The sequence below is a fragment of the Sitophilus oryzae genome, unplaced genomic scaffold, assembly GCF_002938485.1.
Source record: "Sitophilus oryzae breed Bouriz unplaced genomic scaffold, Soryzae_2.0 scaffold_1185_pilon_pilon, whole genome shotgun sequence".
NCBI lineage: Eukaryota > Metazoa > Arthropoda > Insecta > Coleoptera > Curculionidae > Sitophilus > Sitophilus oryzae.
Window position 1 is genome coordinate 732319 of NW_022145821.1, and position 17946 is coordinate 750264.

At 32.6% G+C, this 17946-nt stretch overlaps 1 protein-coding gene and 1 long non-coding RNA gene across 5 annotated transcripts in view; one reads left to right on the forward strand and one right to left on the reverse strand.

Annotated features, from left to right (window-relative positions):
• Positions 1-17946, reverse strand: part of LOC115891564 (hemicentin-1) — a 602580-nt gene that overhangs the window by 509266 nt on the left and 75368 nt on the right. The window lies entirely within an intron of this gene.
• On the forward strand, positions 15609-16669 carry LOC115891572. The gene is made up of 2 exons (XR_004051878.1): positions 15609-15806; positions 16613-16669. It is a non-coding gene; the product is annotated as an uncharacterized LOC115891572 (long non-coding RNA).

Below are 17946 nucleotides of genomic sequence, written 5' to 3' on the forward strand. Positions count from 1 at the left end.
TGAGAAATTTGATTTTGATGGCAATATGACTCCCATTTGTAGGTGGCGCCACCTACATGTGTTTTAACTGTTTTGAAGAGTAATAACTTGTCGTCGGTACCTGTATAAAACTATTGAGTAAGAAAATATACATTTGCGACCTTTTTTACATAAAAAAGGTCTCTTGGTAAAAATCGCTACGAGTAATGGTTGTCGAGATATTTGGAATCGAAATTATCAATACCTGTCATCATTGACATAAATTAAACATGTTGACTAAATAGTTATTAGACTGAAATCATAAATTTGAAATCTTTTTGTGTCAAAAGTTCAAAAGAAACTGTTTAGTCACCATTTTTTCGCAGAAAAACTTATGATTAATTTAAAAAAATAAAAATTTATTATTTCAGTCAAATAACTATACTCAACGTGTGCTTATTTTTTGTCAATAATGATATGTATTGACTATTTTCAATCTAAATATCTTGAGAACGGTTGCTCACAGCGATTTTTACCAAGAGTCATTTTTTACATAAAAATTCATGGAAATGTATATTTTTTTAGTCAGTGGTTTTATACAGGTAGGGTCGAAAAGTTATTACTCTTCAAAACAGTTAAAATACATGTAGGTTTCGCCCCCTAGAAATAGGAGTAATTTTGACATCAAAATCAAATTTCTCGTGTCACAAAACTCCCAGATACCAATTTTCATCCAAATATTGACGTTACTTCAGAAATTATTTGGAAAAAATCGAAATAAAAATGAAATTTCTACACCCTGTATCTCCGAAACTGAGCATTTTAGGACATACATTTAAACGAACTTTTTTACTTATTTTGATCTGTAGAATATGCTGCCAAAGTTTCCGGAATACAGTTCGGACCACCCTGTATATATAAGAGGATATAAGACAGTGTTACGACCTTTTATTAAATATGCGTGTGAGTGTATCTATTTGTAATAAACTATTGTAAGATCTGAGAAGACAACCTTATATAAAAGGAATGGTTTTACCTTTAACATTCATGGTCTGACAGAATTTGAACCAGAAATCCTGTGAAATTTTGTTCTTGTTAATACGTATTAATCAACGTTACAGTATTTACGTAGTTAACATATTAATCTATGAAAGCTACATGCTCCATACGTTTGTACTAATTTAGCATATCACGCAATAACACATGCATGTTTCATTGCATGTCGGGAGGCGCATTTCGAGCAAACTATTTAGGAATGTTTCCTGCTATTTGACGCGTCTTGAGGTGAGTGGCGCGCCGATCGATCCCCAAACGTATGCTAATTTATTCGCGCCGTTTAAACATATTACCTTATTTCACACGCGGCCTACGTAATAAAATTGTTTACCGGCCATTTATCTTTTCGGTTGGCGCACGCGAGACCGCAGAGATCTGAAAATTTTTAATAGAAAAAAAAGGCAGCGGGCGAACTGCTCGAGAACGAAATTACGTGCGCGCACCATCTTGTTCCGTTCAAAATTACGTTAGCGTCCGTATATAACCGATCTCGACCCTTGGGAGTGATTCGTCTATTTCTAGTAGGGGTTAGCGATATCGGTTTTTCATTGGTTGCGACCGCAAATTATTTTTAGATTATTCTTTTTTTGCTTTCTGCAAATATAGGAAAAAAGTAAATAAAAGAGCTAGTTAAGGAGAAATATAAATTAAAAATAATTTTACGTTTTGTATTTAATTACTAAAATTCATTCATACTGGTGATTTCAAGCATATATCAAAAACAATTTTATAACAGTTTACAATCTGTTTTCTAATTAACTGATGGATCTAAATAGACAATATAATAATTCTGAAATTATGATGCATAATAAATCTGTATTGATGATTTGGTCTCAACACCTGCCCCGTCCATTTTTACTGTCTATTTATGAAACTAGACCCGGCACATTCCGTTAGTAGCATAACAATACCAGTATGAGACCACTAAATATAGATATAGAGAAGAGTCCGCTTAAAAGAGGGTCTGTTTCAAACCCGGTTTGTTTCAAATAGGGCTTGCTTCAGACAGGGTCTGTTTTAGGGTCTGTTTCAAAGGGCACCTACCCTAGCATCATAGAGGCAGAAATCTACGTTATCGAAAGATGCGTACAACTTACCTTATACAGAAACTATCGGAAACAAGAAATAACAAACTTATATGATAATCAAGTAACGTTACAATTCGAAATTGTCAAAGAATGCATAGAGAAGCTAAACAAATTAGGCAAAGAAAACAAAATCCTCCTACTCTGGGTGCCAGCTCACCAAGGGATAGAAGGCAATGAGAAAGCAAATGATCTAGCTAGAAAAGGAGCGAACACTCCACTAACTAAACCAAAACCGTTCTGTTTTCCAAAGAACCTAGAAGACTTCATCCGTAACCTGGATTGGGAATTTTGCAACAGTCTGAGACACTCGAAGAAACGACGAAGTTTTCAACAGGACACTGTCTCCTCAATGAACACCTCAGTAGTTTGAAGCTAAGGAAAAACGGCGAATGCAGATTTTGTGGGGAAAATGGGGAAACACGAGAACACCTCATCACTGAGTGCGCCGAGACGACAACCATTCTTGCCATAAACTTTGATACAACTGAATTGGAGAAGGAGAATTACCTTCTATAAAACCATCGCAGATACTAGCTTTTGTCAAAACCCTGGGACTGTATGATGAGTTATAACTCAAGAAAGAGGGACACAATAGATCTGTAAGGTCGCAGTGATTAATCCCCCTCACACTCATTCTATATTCTAGTAAACCCCATCCAGATTGGTCCTCTTTGAACAAAAAAAGCTATTAACATTAAATTATATTTTACCATTAACATTCATTCTTCATCCAATCCTTTACATCACCTTTAATTTGAAATAAAATATTTCTATTTATTCAAATATAATGTAATAAATAAATATGTACTTGAATTCATAATTATCATCCTTGAAGCAATCCTTCCGATTTTAATTAAAAATGAATATTTTTTAATTTACAATACATAATACCGTTGTTAGAGCAATATTATTGATGCGTGTAGCATTGATAGCATCTGTAAAAGTAATTTTAGGCCAAGAATACATATGAAAAACCTGTTGCCTATTTGCCTATTTTGTCATTTATTACTTTGTTATATTATTTATTTATTATTACTTTTTTGCCTAATTCGAAAATGCTATTTTTTAAATTATTTAGATAATATTCAGTTATTTTTCTAAGGTTGAGTCTTAAATAAAAGCAAATATTTTTAGGAGTAATATATTTCGACAACAGAAACACATGAGTTTTTTTATTTTTTTAAATTATTATATAAAAGTAGAATCCCCGGATTATCTTTACAAGAGGAAACACTTTTTTATTGTTGACATTTTCAGAAAAATGCATTTCCATAAAAAAAATTCTTCTTCCAAAATGGCTAATTCCATTTATATTTTTTAAAATTTCCATACAGTTTAAAAAAAAAAATAAAAAAAAACATAAAAATATGGTTGAATTTTTTTTGAACGCGTTTCTATGGTAATATCATTTAAATTTCATTATTTATTAGATGGTTATTATTAATTTTGTTTAATGTCATATTTTCTGCTGTTGTTAAAGTATCATATTTTCCTATAACTATTATCACCCTTTCCGTAGCATTGAACTAAAGAGATTTTGTGTTTCTTTAACATATTAAAGCAGCAAAAAAATATGACTTTAATTAAAATTATATCAATAACAATCTATCAAAGAATGAAAACGAAATTATATTACCATAGAAACGCCTGTTGATTTTTAGGATTTAGAAAAAATTTAACCATATTTTTATGTTTTCTTAATTTTCCCTAAAACGGTATGGAAATTTAGAAAAGTATAAACGGGATTAACCATTTAGAAAAAGCAAAAATTCTTATAAAGAATGTATTTTTTTCAGAATGTCAGTAATAAAAAAAAAGTCTCCTCTTGTAAAGAGAATCCGGGGACATACTGTATATAAAAACATAATATCTTGATAATAATAATAATAATAATGGTAAATGCCTTTATTTATATATAAATTGTATACAATGAATATATATAATAGTGATGGGTTGCTATTTAACTATCTGTTATTTTATTACAATTATTTATAAATAACATAACGCAACCGTTACTACTTCTAAAAAATAACGACATATAGAGATCGGCCGCTCGTGAAACGAAGTCGGCGCTCTGCACCGCCACGAAATTCTATGCTGCTCGAAGCAATTCCAAAAAACAACTAGTATGGATGGAAAACATGTTATTTCGTCAACCATCGATACAGGAGGCGAGACAACGGACAACGGAGTGGGGAATGCGCTACGGCGAACGTAGCTGCTTCGGTCGATGCCGTCGATGGTCGTATTAGGTTTGCAACAGCTTAAAAATAATAGGATATATAAGAAGCAGGTTTTTTGAAACAGTTGCTGGCATAACGCCTGGCGGTCGAGATAACAGGAGTGGGAAAGGAATGCTGCTGCATCGGTCGATTGTCGATGGAGGCTCGTAACGGGTGTGAAGAAGCAGTCATTTTAGATACATTGTTTTTCAACCTTTACGAGCATAACAGGGCGGCGGTCGAGATAATCGGAGTGGGAAAGGAACGCTGCTGCATCGGTCGATGTCGCTGTCGATGGAGGTTCGAAACAGGTTGGAGAATAACGCATCAGTTGTTTTAGATACATTGTTTTTCAACCTGTTACGAGCATAACGGGCGGAGGTCGAGATATTATGGCGCTGTATGTTTCAGTACTTACTTATTAAGTTTCAATATTTAGGTATTTATTTATTCTGAAAAATTTTCAAAATAATATTTTAAGATTTTTTAAAAATGTATACAGGGTGTTTTGGAAAATCTGGTCATTGATTAATCACGATCCTGCTTAAAGCTCTTGACGTAAAAAGCTGATTTTTGGTAAATGGATTGACTTTAGGGTGTAGAGGTTCGATAAGAAGGGATTTTTCGAAACTCGAATTCTAAGGGGGCGAAACTACCCTCAAATATTAGAATATTTTTTATTTAAAAACCGGTGAGTTTTTCGGAAAAACTCTTAAAACACGTATATTTTATTATGTTGTTTTACATATTTTAAGATTTTTTAAAAATATATACAGGGTGTTTCATAAAATATGACCATTGAGTAATCACTATTCTGCTTAAACTGCTTGACGTTTAAAGCTGATTTTTGGCAAACGGATTGACTGTGGGGCTGAGGTTCGATAAGGAGGGGTTTCTCGAATCTCAAATTCCAACAGGGTGAAAACGCCCCTCAAATATTACAATATTTGTTATTTAAAAAACGGTTAGTCTTTCGGGAAAACGCTTGGATACGCATCATTTATTTTGTTTTTTACATATTTTGAATTTGTTTAAAAAATCATACAGGGTGTTCCAAAAAGTTGAGTAATTGATTAACCACGATTCTGCTTAAACTGCTCGACGTCTAAAGCTTATTTTTGGCAAATGTGAGAAAATTTTATCCAGTTTGTATGTTAATGGAAATTCTTGTTTTGCTTTATCATCACCATCAGAAATTATTAATTCGACGCGAACGAAGTCGCGGGTACACGCTAGTTTAAGTGTAAAATTAATTCGAACTCTAGTGTGTAGTTGGTTTACTTATGAAGAATATACTACATATTTTCTTATATTGCTTTTCTTAAATTTTTTGACCCCAAATGGTAAAATCATAACTAAGAGCTTCTCGCCCGTCGAGTGAGATGCACCCTGTACACTGCTACGCAATTCAGGATCTACGCGGATCGAAGGGCAGGGCGTAGGTAGATCGGAATGTATAGGTATAGACGAGTGGCAGAATTTTGGCTTTTTTTTATATCGCAATTTGTAAACAGCGCTTATTTGTAAATAACCACCGTTTTTAGAGAGGTATTTTAGATAACAATCGATATTTAAAAATGTTTTGACACCCTGGAAATACTACCACCGAGCACGTCATTGTTGCAACTTGCAACTGCGTTAATACGCCTGGCCGTGACCGCCTCATACCCTTTCGGATATTTAGCAGTAAAATAAAGAAACCTGTTATTTTTAAGCTGTTATTTTAAGCTGTTTTTTATAAATAACTATAACAGTTTCATCTGTTATCTAAAAATAACAGTTTTGCCCATCACTAATATACAATAAGAGAAAGTTGGCGACATTCAGCATACGCTGCTCTTCCATTCAATCAACAATATGGCAACATAGCTTAAATTTACAAGAAACAAAATACAGAAAAAATCTAGTGGTTCTATTTAAAAGAGGTAAAGAGAACATGTTTCTTTCGTCGAGACCTGCCAGCCCTGTGAAAATATTTGCACTTATTCAAGACTTACCCTATATAATTTAATATATATCCATGCTCCATAAAAATAGAGAACATTACGCAGGAAACAAACTCATGCTTTACATCTTCAATCCAAGCTTTCACATCACACGTTTTGTAGTTTCTGATAACCAAAAAAGTATAAATAAAATATTTCACCGTTTTATCTAATAAAAATAAAATTTCAATACAACCCCATAAAAATATACAGCCAACACACTCATTCTTTTCATCCTCGATACAATTCTTTACAACACCCTGTTTAATTTCCAATAATATCTTTGTAGATTCGCAACTGTCGGAACGACATCACTGATGCCTTCTACTATTGCATTCGGCAAAGGAATTTTTAATTTTCGTCCTCCGTCACCTACACGTTTCGTCGCCTGTTTTGATCTTCACGGCGTGATGTAATTGTTTCGAATTCGTATTCGTTATCGAGACGAGGCAGCGTCGAATTTTTCACGCAACGACGCTTTTCCAAGAAAGAAGATAATGAAGTCGTTCGATAGGTTTCATCTTCCTTTTTTTCATTGCGATCCAGTTTGTTTACAAGAAATTCTTAACAAGGACACCCCTTTCCACTACTAGTATTAATTGAGATGAAAAAACTTTACGCATCGATGATCCCTTTATAAAATTCAATAGCGTTTTAATAAAAAAGAGTTTTTATTCAAACGTCACAAAAGTATTAATTTTTGCGACGTGATTGACAACATAAAAAAGTCATTTTCACGCCTAGGCCAAAACATAAAAGTACGAAAATATATTACTAAACTGACAAAGTGTCAAATTTTACGAGCGTAACCATAGTTTCTCGATATATACAAAGTTGTACTCGCTAACGCTCGTCCGTCAAACGTACAGCTTCGCCACAAAAAGTCATTGGTTATTTTTATTCCTAAGAAAATAATATACTATTTTTCAATCGTGTCTGGACGAAAAAGAATCAAATTAATTTACAACGTGCGCAAGAAATCTATAATCTATAAGAGTATTGTCATTAATCTAAAAATAAAGACCTCACCATATCATAATTTTTAGCTTCAACCATTTCCAATTATGGTGTAGCCTCCCTCACATATACAGGGTGAATTTTCTACAATGTTATCTATGGGTATCTCGGAAACTACGGGAGATAGAGTCGGTTAATTGTATAATTGTATTGAATTGTAGTTTTGTGGAGTCATAGATATGCGCCTTTCAGATTTTTGAAAAAGTTTATGGCTTACTAGATATTTCGAAAAAAAAATTCGACTGTTTTAAAAATAGTCCCTAATTTCATTATACACTATTTTAGACAAAAAAAGTTTTCAGATAAACGTTGTAGATAATCACATCCTTAATGAGATTGTGTTCTCTGTTTTTTTTATCTAAATACTGTCATTTTTGACATATGACATGAACATATGTTTTTTTAAATGGAAACTATAGTTGGCCGTAACTTCATAAAAAGCGCTATTTTTTAAGCTTTTGAACGATATAAGCTATATGGTTTTTTTTTTGAAAAATTATTGAGTAATTGCCAATTCTAATGTTTCTTGACTAATTTTACTTACTAACTAACTAATTAATCATAGTATTCTTATTCTGTTATGATTTATAACTTATAAAAAGACGGAATATTTTCTTAAACGGTTCTTTACAATTTACATTACACAAACTAAAACTTAAAAAACTAATATAATATCACAACATACACTTTAAGTTCTTTTAAAAAATCCGCCATTGATTTGAGTACATAAATGCATCTATTTAAAACTGAATTACAATCTATTTAAAACTGCTTTACTCAAAGAAAGGCCGGTCGACTTTTTGATTAAACTTCTCCCGTACCGCCTCTTCGAGTGCCTCTCCTAATTCATAATTCTTTTGTAAACCTTGTTGTTAACCATACCGCATAAAAAATCTAAAATGGATAGTTAAGCTGATCGAGGAGGCCCATGCAACAGGTCTACACTCTTCTCCTATCCCTGAGTTTGCATAATTATGATATAAATAAATTTTAACATTTCTTTGATTATGAAGGGGAGTGTCATAATGAAAGTCATGTAAGCACCACTCTATTGATGCGCGAGTCTCTATATGTAACTTTTCTAACATATCTTGAAACCCGTTCTTGAACCAACACTACATGCTTTTCTTCATTTGAAAAATTTATATTTACAGTTTTTGTTTATTTTTATTTACAAAGCTTGGAGCTGACAGTTTGACATCTCTGAAAGCAACGATGATTGAACTTGTTTCCATGGCTAACTAAGTGAAATTGTTTAAAAATTATAAGAATTGGCTATAACACAGTAATTTTTCGAAAAAAAAACATGTTATAGATTAAATCGCCGACAAGCTTAAAAAATGGCGCTTTTTATGAAGTCATGGCCAACTATGGTTTTCATTTAAAAAAAACATATGTTTGTGTCATGTCAAAAATGACAGGTTTTAGAAAAAAACGGAGAACGCAGTCTCATTAAGAATGTGATTATTTACAACTTTTATCTGAAAACATTTTGTCTAAAATGGATTATAATGGAATTAGAGAGCATTTTTAAAATAGTCGAAATTTGTTCGAAAATATCTAGTCAAAATTCCGAAAGGCGCATATGTGTGTCCTCAGAAAACTGCAATTCTTTCCCCATTTAACATTATAGCTATTAAACCAAACTAGCTCCAGTTGTTTCCGAGATACCCATAGAGAACATCATACAAAACCCGCCCTGTATAGATAATCTCTTTGTAGTTGGGCCCATTGTTGTCTATTGTTGGCTATGCGGGCCCAAATTATTCCTGCTAATGGATATCATGGTCCCATTCTAGCTTCGGTTTTCTAGGTCTCTTAATTCTTTGTGGGCACCATGTTGTAATTTTTGTAATCCATCTGTTGTCCGTCCTTCTTGCTAGGTGTGCTGTCCACAGCCCCTTGAGAAAGGGTTGTGATTCAATGAATCCACTGTAGAAATAACACAGACAACTGGGTTGGATGACTTCATATAACACTTAAAGCAATCGGGTTCATAAATTCGACATACTATGACCAATTAGTTGCCCCTTGAGTCATATTGTTATATTTATTTTATGTTAGGTTGACTAGTGATTTGGATAAGGTACGTCTTTCGGGGGTGGATGTACACAGATTTCAATTGGGCTATAATCCAATCATTGGATTAAGTCAGATCATATTTGGGAAAGTCGTAAAAAAATATTAGAACCTATATTGACATATTTTATTTAAACAAAATCTAAATTTCACGGATAATTCATAACACGTGGGCCATTAATATAAACAAGGGGAAAAGGATCAAAACTGTAGCAAAGTACGCTAAAGTTGCTAAAGTTTATAAGCCCGGTAAAAAGCAGAACAAAAAATATATATACGACCCTCTAAATATGATTTAGTAAAAACTTCTGCGAAGTGTTATTCCGCTCGCAGACACCTCGTATTACATCGGCCACCTTTCCGCAATCGTACATTTTCCAACTTTTGACAGTTTTCTAACGTACGGCCGCATCGATAAACGGTCGGGAAAAGTACCTAGTCCTGCGCTTGGCCCTTTTCCTGCAGATTTTCTTGTTTTACTTCCAGCGGGCATAAGAAATGGCCGATCGTCCGTCAAAAGTTGGAGAAGGATGGTCGGTCTTCCGAGGCCAATTTGTCGGTCGTGGTTTGATAGTTGGCATCGGAAAAAGCCGATACATTATTATTTATTGATCGAGAAGCGTTTGGAAAAGTTGGTCGCAGGAGAGCGAAGTTCAACTTCTAACTTAGCTTTATTGGTATCGTGCTTTGTTTATTTCATGTCCGTTTACATTCGGTGATGCTTTTCAGGTTTACAGTATTTCCGATTTTTTTCCGAAACCGTACTTTTAATACCGATTTACATTAGATATGTTACTATTTAAAGTCGTTTTTTTTATCAGGTAGCTAAACAGTAGCACTTCTTCTTACAGTGCCATACTCTGTATAGAGCGTCGGTTACCTCTTGCATGTACCTGTAATGTGTGTCATCAGTGTTTCACAAGTACATGGAACCTGCAGTTTATTGCCGAATCCGAAAGGCACTATTTGAGAGGCTGTACGAGGCAAATATACTCAAGGTGGTTTGTCATTGCCTTCTCTGAGGTGGCGGCTCGTTGGTCGCTCTATTTAGATAAATAAATATTTGTATTTAAATAAATAAAGCGACCGTACTGGCTGGGATCGAACCCAGTACCTTCCGCTCCGCAGATCGACACACTAACGCTGGAGCTACGGCCGGTCATTACAGTAGCACTAACAGAGTTAAATAAAATATGATGGAAAGAAGTAGCCGCTGAACTGAAGCTAGTAAATATTTTAACTTATCAATATCAATGTATTTATTCGAAAACATCAATTCATGTTTATCATAAAATTATCGGATAGTTATATTAGTTTCAATAGATGCGAATGTAACTATATTTGATATCAATTAAACTTTTAGTTACGTAATCGAGGGCGCGATATTTAAATTCATTGTTGCCAACCATAGATATATTCGGCGCCGGGTTGACTAATTAGAATTTAAATTTTACGCTGCATTCAGGTGGTACCTCTGCTGTAAAAATGTCAAAATGCCGCATTTACTTATTTTATTTCCAGACATTGTCATTCTTTTGACACTTTAGTTTTGTATAACGAGTTTTTGGTTTAAATAAATAGTGTTGTGATAACCGATGATTCAAAATATTTACTAGTAGACCTTGCAGTGGAACATTGTTATTTTTAGAACCTCTTTTAGTGCGAAGTGGTACAAGATTAATAACCGTAAAAAACTCGTCGCAACTTTATTAGAATATTTTGAATGAGAAAGCGTAGTAATATATTTATAATTATATATTTATAAATATATTATTATATAATTATATATATATAATTTTTTTTTTCCTAAAATATTTTGATTAAAAGAAAATAAATAAAAGTGGGCAACGCTGTGCCGGTCAAGCTTAATCACGTGACTAAAATTTTATTTCATATGAACTATTTAAATTGTTTTAAACATAAATTGTTCCTGTTATACGCGGTGTTTATTAAGCAGTACTACTACTACAATTTTTTCAAATAGTAAGGCACTGCCTTTTGGGGGAAAACAATTTATTTTTGTTGATTGTCAATACTTTATAACAAAATTTAAAAAAAAGATTTAATAAAATAGCCCGCCTCGATATGTATGTATACTCATTTTCTAGCTTTTGAGATATGCAATTGCAAAATTTTTTAATTCTCGAAAACCACTAGGTATAGATGAAAAACTCAGGAGAACAACAACTCAACAATTAGTAATAATAAGTAATAATAAATTAGGTAAAATATATAATTTTAGCCGACCATACCAACTATTAAGATCGGCAAAAAAAAGTTTTTTTAATTTCACTCAAAAATTTCACTCAGTTATTTGGGTCAGAAATGACCTAAATACAAAATATGTTTATGGTGTCTGTCTGTCCGTCTGTAACACGATAACTCAAAAACCGCTAAACCGATTTTAACCAAGCACAAAAATACTGTGGCACCCGAGAATCTGGCCATTAGTTTTTGGTGGGGGTGGGGGATTCGTACGGGGTTATGGGAGGGGGGTTAAAAATTTAAAAAAATCGTAACTCCAAAATTACAGTAGCTAGCGAAACACGGTTTTCAATTTAAGATTAGGAATAATATTTGCAACAAAATTTGTAATAACATCAAAATCAGTCAAAGTCGCAGTTTTTGAGATATTCCGTGTTTCCGTAGTGCGTTTTTTGAGAAAATCCGTGTGGAGAACTCCAAACTCCCATCGGACGCGAACCCAGGTGGCGGATAGAGGAAATAACCGCGGATCAAAATTGGAAAAATTCCTTTACTTTGAAACTAAAAGAACTGCCAAACCAACTTATTATTAACATCTTTTAGTATGGGCGGCTATACGTGCCACCCGGTGCCAATTTTTTAATTTTATTTTTATTTTAATTTTATTAATTGTGATCAATAAATTTGGGTTTATCTCATCAAGGTGGGGAGGCCGAATTCGACAAAATCTCAAGAGATAACTTTTAATTGGCATTAAACGTTCTACAGAATTTTGATATCAAAAGAAAAAAAGTAAGTGGTGCACATGTTTTTTTTTTGAAAAATATTCCAATGATAACCCATATGTACGTTCCTGGTGAATTTATCGACACTTTTTTAGCATTTATGTAGCTCTTATAGTAACTTTTACCCTCAAAATTTCATTCGAATCACTAAAAGTACTTGGAAAAAAAGTATAATAAATCGAAAGAGTATTAAGATTTTAACACCTTGTAGTTACGAAACAAAGCAGAATCGGACCTATGTTGATATGAAAAATAAATCATATTTTTACGTGAAAAATCTCTGCACGAGAGATGGCACATGTTTTTTGAAACATCCCGTATACATGCCAATAAAATTATCTATTAAGGGATGCTTATTTTCCTTAAATTATTATAGCGGTAGACACACAAAGTATATGTGCGAAGAGTTACGTGATAAAATTCGGTTTTAATTTTGAGATACCTTATTAATAACAACTGTCGAGAAATAGCTTCACTTGTGGTCTGCGGCGTTGTGTGCTGGAAGTGTTGACGTTCTACGTCTCTGCCTTAACCGAATTAACCGTGTTCCAATTTGCCTGCTTTGAACTTAGCTCTTATAACTATGTACACGTTGTTATTACATTCAAATATTATAAAAGTTTAAACGCTTTGCTAGCTACATGTACCGTTTTAGTATAATAGCAGTTTAATAACATTTAGGGATGTACTGGAGAAAAGCATACACACTAAGGACGGTAGATGCATTATCAGGAAAATTCGTTTAATAACTATCAGAGTTTGACAATACGTCCACTATGTAGTAAATGTCTAGAATGTCACAGGCGCAGGTTTGAGGTTAGGTTTGTCATTAGAAGCATATACCAATGCCCTCTATAAAAGATCAGCCTACGGGCGGACTTTTGTTTACTTTATCAGCTGTACATACTTAGATATTGGGTTAGATTCTGTATTCATATTTTGTCGGTTGATTTTTGGTATTATTTGTTATTGTAGTGCAAAAAACTAATTATTTTGGTGTTTAAGTGACATAAAGTACTACCAGATATATGGTCACTATGATGGTCACTCTGTTTCTCATAAAAAAACACGAAATATTACACGTTTTGTTAAGTGCTTTAACCTAAAAGTGCCAATAAATTTTTTATTTATCGTGATTTTTGTGTGTGTTTTTTAAGACTCTAACAATTCATCAATAAAGCTTAAGTGGAGTGTGTTTTTGGTGCTATGCCTATCTTTGTTGTGTTCCTGGTAGAAAGGATAGTTATACTAGGCAGCCTAAAGTATCCGGAAGAGCAAGAAAAGTGGGTACGAGTTATAAATCAAGACAATTCTATTGAAAATATCTTTAATAAATTTAAAAATAATATGCTCCCCGGATGGTATTAAAGAAAACTGGACAATTAGGTTTATTTTATTCATATTGTGGAATCTCCACTCCAAGTGTTGTTGGTTCAGCTTCGATAGATTTAAACACGTAAGATAAACACGTCAGTAGGTATTATGATCTAGGGAAAAATAAAGGATATGTGTATTAAAGATCATGAAAAAGATTATTATTTTGAGTTCAAAATTAAAAAAGATTTTTGTAAAGGCAAGAATGATAAAGTTTAAAGAAGAATGTGTTTTTGTTTGATAATATAATGTATGTAAAGCATAACATATATTTGTTCAGTAATTTTTACTGAATAGTGTTGATTATTTATAATACCATATTAATATCAAATATTTAAGTGATGGCTGAATACAATATGAATAAAATTGTTATATTTGCAATACAAAATTAAGTTTTAAGAATAAAGGTGTGACTCAAAATACTATGAAATTCATATTTCTTTGTTTTAATTGGTCGAATGTTATTTACATTTTATGTGTAAGAATTATACCGTATGATCGAAAAAAATCGGCGTCTAGTTGGCTTGGAAATGAACATCGATGACATTCCCTAAATAATTGTATACATAAAATAATTAACTAGAATTTTACAATCTTGGAAAATTCGACATTCTTGAACCTTGTTTCTAAATATTCTAAATTTTTTGATTTTCTTGGGATTTAGGTTCGAGAAAAACGCTGATTAAGTTTTCATTTGGTTTTTCATTGTTTTTATTTGATTTAAAAAAAACGTTTTGGCTAACATTATAGCCTTCATCAGTGTTGTGTCATATGAAAAAAATAGTGTCGAATATAATCCAAAAAATTACATATAAAATATTTACACCACGCACCACATAATGTTTACTGCGTACTCCATAGTCAATGTAGATAGTTTTAGTGTTAAGAATAATAATTCTAAAAAATATGTGGTCATCTTTTGATAAGTTTATATTAGTTTATTAATTGCAGTAAACATTATGTGGTGTGAATATTTTATATGTAATTTTTTGGATTATATTCGACACTATTTTTTTCATATGACACAACACTGATGAAGGCTATAGTTAGCCGAAACGTTTTTTTTTAAACCAAATAAAAATAATGAAAACCCAAATGAAAACTTAAATCAGCGTTTTTCTCGAACCTAAAAATCCCAAGAAAATCAGAAATTTTAGAATAATTTTACATATAAAATGCCAGCGATCTTCATTTAATAGTCATCGTTGACGCCTTTTTTTAGATGATATTGTATTATTTGTAAATATAATTTTTCGAACATTGGTACTTGCAAAATATGCATATAAATTTTGTGAATGCAAATAATAATACATCACTATTCGTAGATATTGAATGTTTTTTGTTAAATTAGATCGATTTTTAAACCCCAAAATTTAAAATATATTTACATTTTACCCAATATCTTATGTAATACATTATTTGTATATTGTAAAACATTTGCTGCATTTGTATGGTTCATAGTTTATTTGCCAAAGTATTTATTAATATACATAGGTATATGTTGTCGTTATTAACTGTATATTATGTATATTTCATGTAAACTATATCATTTTTAAAATACAAACCAAAAATCTGAAGAATAATTATGTTTTCCATGTATTCTACAACATATTTATTAATCCGTAGTATCTAACTAGCGTGACGTCATAAATCTCGCCCCAAGGCTGTTCTATTAGAGACGGCATTGCATATACATATAAATAAATATACTCAGTGTTCCCTATTTAACCCCGTGTGGTGTTTCCGTGCCGTAAGAAAAAGACAACATAACTTAGCTCCATATTGTAAGAGTCTTGTTTTCCGTTAAAAAATTGTTTATATTAAATTGTGTTATTTTAAGAAATAATATTTTATTTGAATCTCTAATTGACTTTTCTTGACCGCATGTATAAAAATGTCGTTTCCTAGACGATGCGGTTTGCATTGTTGATGATTATTTAGACTGACGTCGCCATTTATCAAAAAATATTAAATTCAGATTATAATTGTGTGGAAAATATTTCTGGGACTGAATAGAAGGAATGAAGTATTATACAGGTGAGTGTATTTTGTTCACTCACGGGCATTACTGGGATTTGTATGAGAGTAGTTTAATATTATTTAGTTAACAGTTATCACTGAGCTTTAGTAGTAGATAGAGAAGGGTATTTTAGTATTACTTTTGTGTGTGTGTGTTTTATAGTAGACAAGTATTTATTAAAGGGCATTTTAATATTGTTTAGTTGAAAGACAGATGTTTATCAAAGAGTGTTTTAGTGTTATGTGAGTGTATTTTGTTCACTCACGGGCATTACTGGGATTTGTATGAGAGTAGTTTAATATTATTTAGTTAACAGTTGTTGAGCTTTAGTAGTAGATAGAGAAGGGTATTTTAGTATTACTTTTGTGTGTGGGACAGACGCCTTTGTGGCCATCCCTTTTGAGCGTGGGACAGACGCCTTTGTGGCCATCCCTTTTGTGTGTGGGACAGACGCCTTTGTGGCCATCCCTTTTGAGCGTGGGACAGACGCCTTTGTGGCCATCCCTTTTGTGTGTGGGACAGACGCCTTTGTGGCCATCCCTTTTGAGCGTGGGACAGACGCCTTTGTGGCCATCCCTTTTGAGCGTGGGACAGACGCCTTTGTGGCCATCCCTTTTGTGTGTGGGTCAGACGCCTTGTCGCTTAGCTGCGGAACAACAACATTATGCTATGTCGCTTTGTGGCCATCCCTTTTGTGTGTGGGACAGACGCCTTGTCGCTTAGCTACGGAACAACAAAATATTTAACTATTTTATATACTCGATTATGGTGATGTGATCATGTGCGTTTTCCAGTGATGCTCAAGTATATTTTATTTTTATAGATTGCAAATTGCGTGATCATAGAGTGAGAGCATTACACAAGTGTCCCGGCATCTAAGGTGAGTTTAGCTTCTTTTGTTTATGTTGTTTGAATATTAAATTGATATTAACACCATTCATATATTATGCTATATAAACAAAAAAAAAAAATATTATATTTTTCTTACTCGCTCTTACAATATTAATGCTGCATAAGTCTATTTCACCCGGATATAGAATGAATTGCGATTGCGCCAAACTCCGGTTGATTGTTGTTTTAGTTCCGTTTGGATTACTTTTTATTTGTGCGTGTAAAAGAGTGATTTTGTTTAGTTTATTGTTTCCAACTATTTTTTGATATTTTTCCAACTTCATGATAATATCTTATAAATAATAAAGCAACCAAACCAAACCAAACCAAACCACTTCCCTTTAAAAACACCAACCAATGAAAACTTCTTCAGGTAAGGCATGCTTAATTAAATGAATATCCGGGTGAAATAGACTTATGTAGAATTCGATATTTCTCTTTCACCGTTTGAGCATCGCTTTTTAGAGATTAGGTTGAGTATATTTATTTAAACGTATATGATTAGAATATGAGTCGTCTTTAATCAATCAGGGAATTATCCTCGCCCACCGGATTGGTTAATGATTACTCATTTCTTCCGATATTTTTGGTTTTTATTATTTAGTTTGACTTAGGCTATCCTACTTTATAAGTGGTTGTTAATGTTTCCCTATACTCAATTAATTGCAATATATTAGACTACATTAGACTCTAGATGTATAATAATAATTATGAGTTATTAAAAATGTTGAAATGTATCAGTAGTACTACTTACTCTTTTACATGTTACTTTCACAAAAAAAGCAGAAAGGCTACAAGAACAGCAAAATACGGTACATTTTATTAACCCACCCCTATATAGAAATTGGGCAATTTAACTTGGGCTATTTTGCAATTTTAACGGCAGCTGATTTTTTCTTCATAAAAAGGTGCTTCTAATAATTACTACACTTTGTATTTTGTAATAAAACTCAATCTCCACAGTTTTTGAACAAAAAAAATTCTGAAAACTTACACCACAGTCTACAAAAATTATTTCTTGTGACATCAAGCGGTAAAATCTATTACCGATAATAATCTAGTGAACAAAAATGTGGTATGACAGTATCACACACAATATATTGAGACATCTTCTATTTATATTACAAATTATACTACTTGTACAGCAAATTATATAAGTATATTTACTACTATAGCGGGTGTTTCTCGAAAGTGGCTCACCTCTATCTATAACTTTTTTTATTTTTTTTTAGATAAAAAACCAAGATTTGGTATGTTAGTATTTAG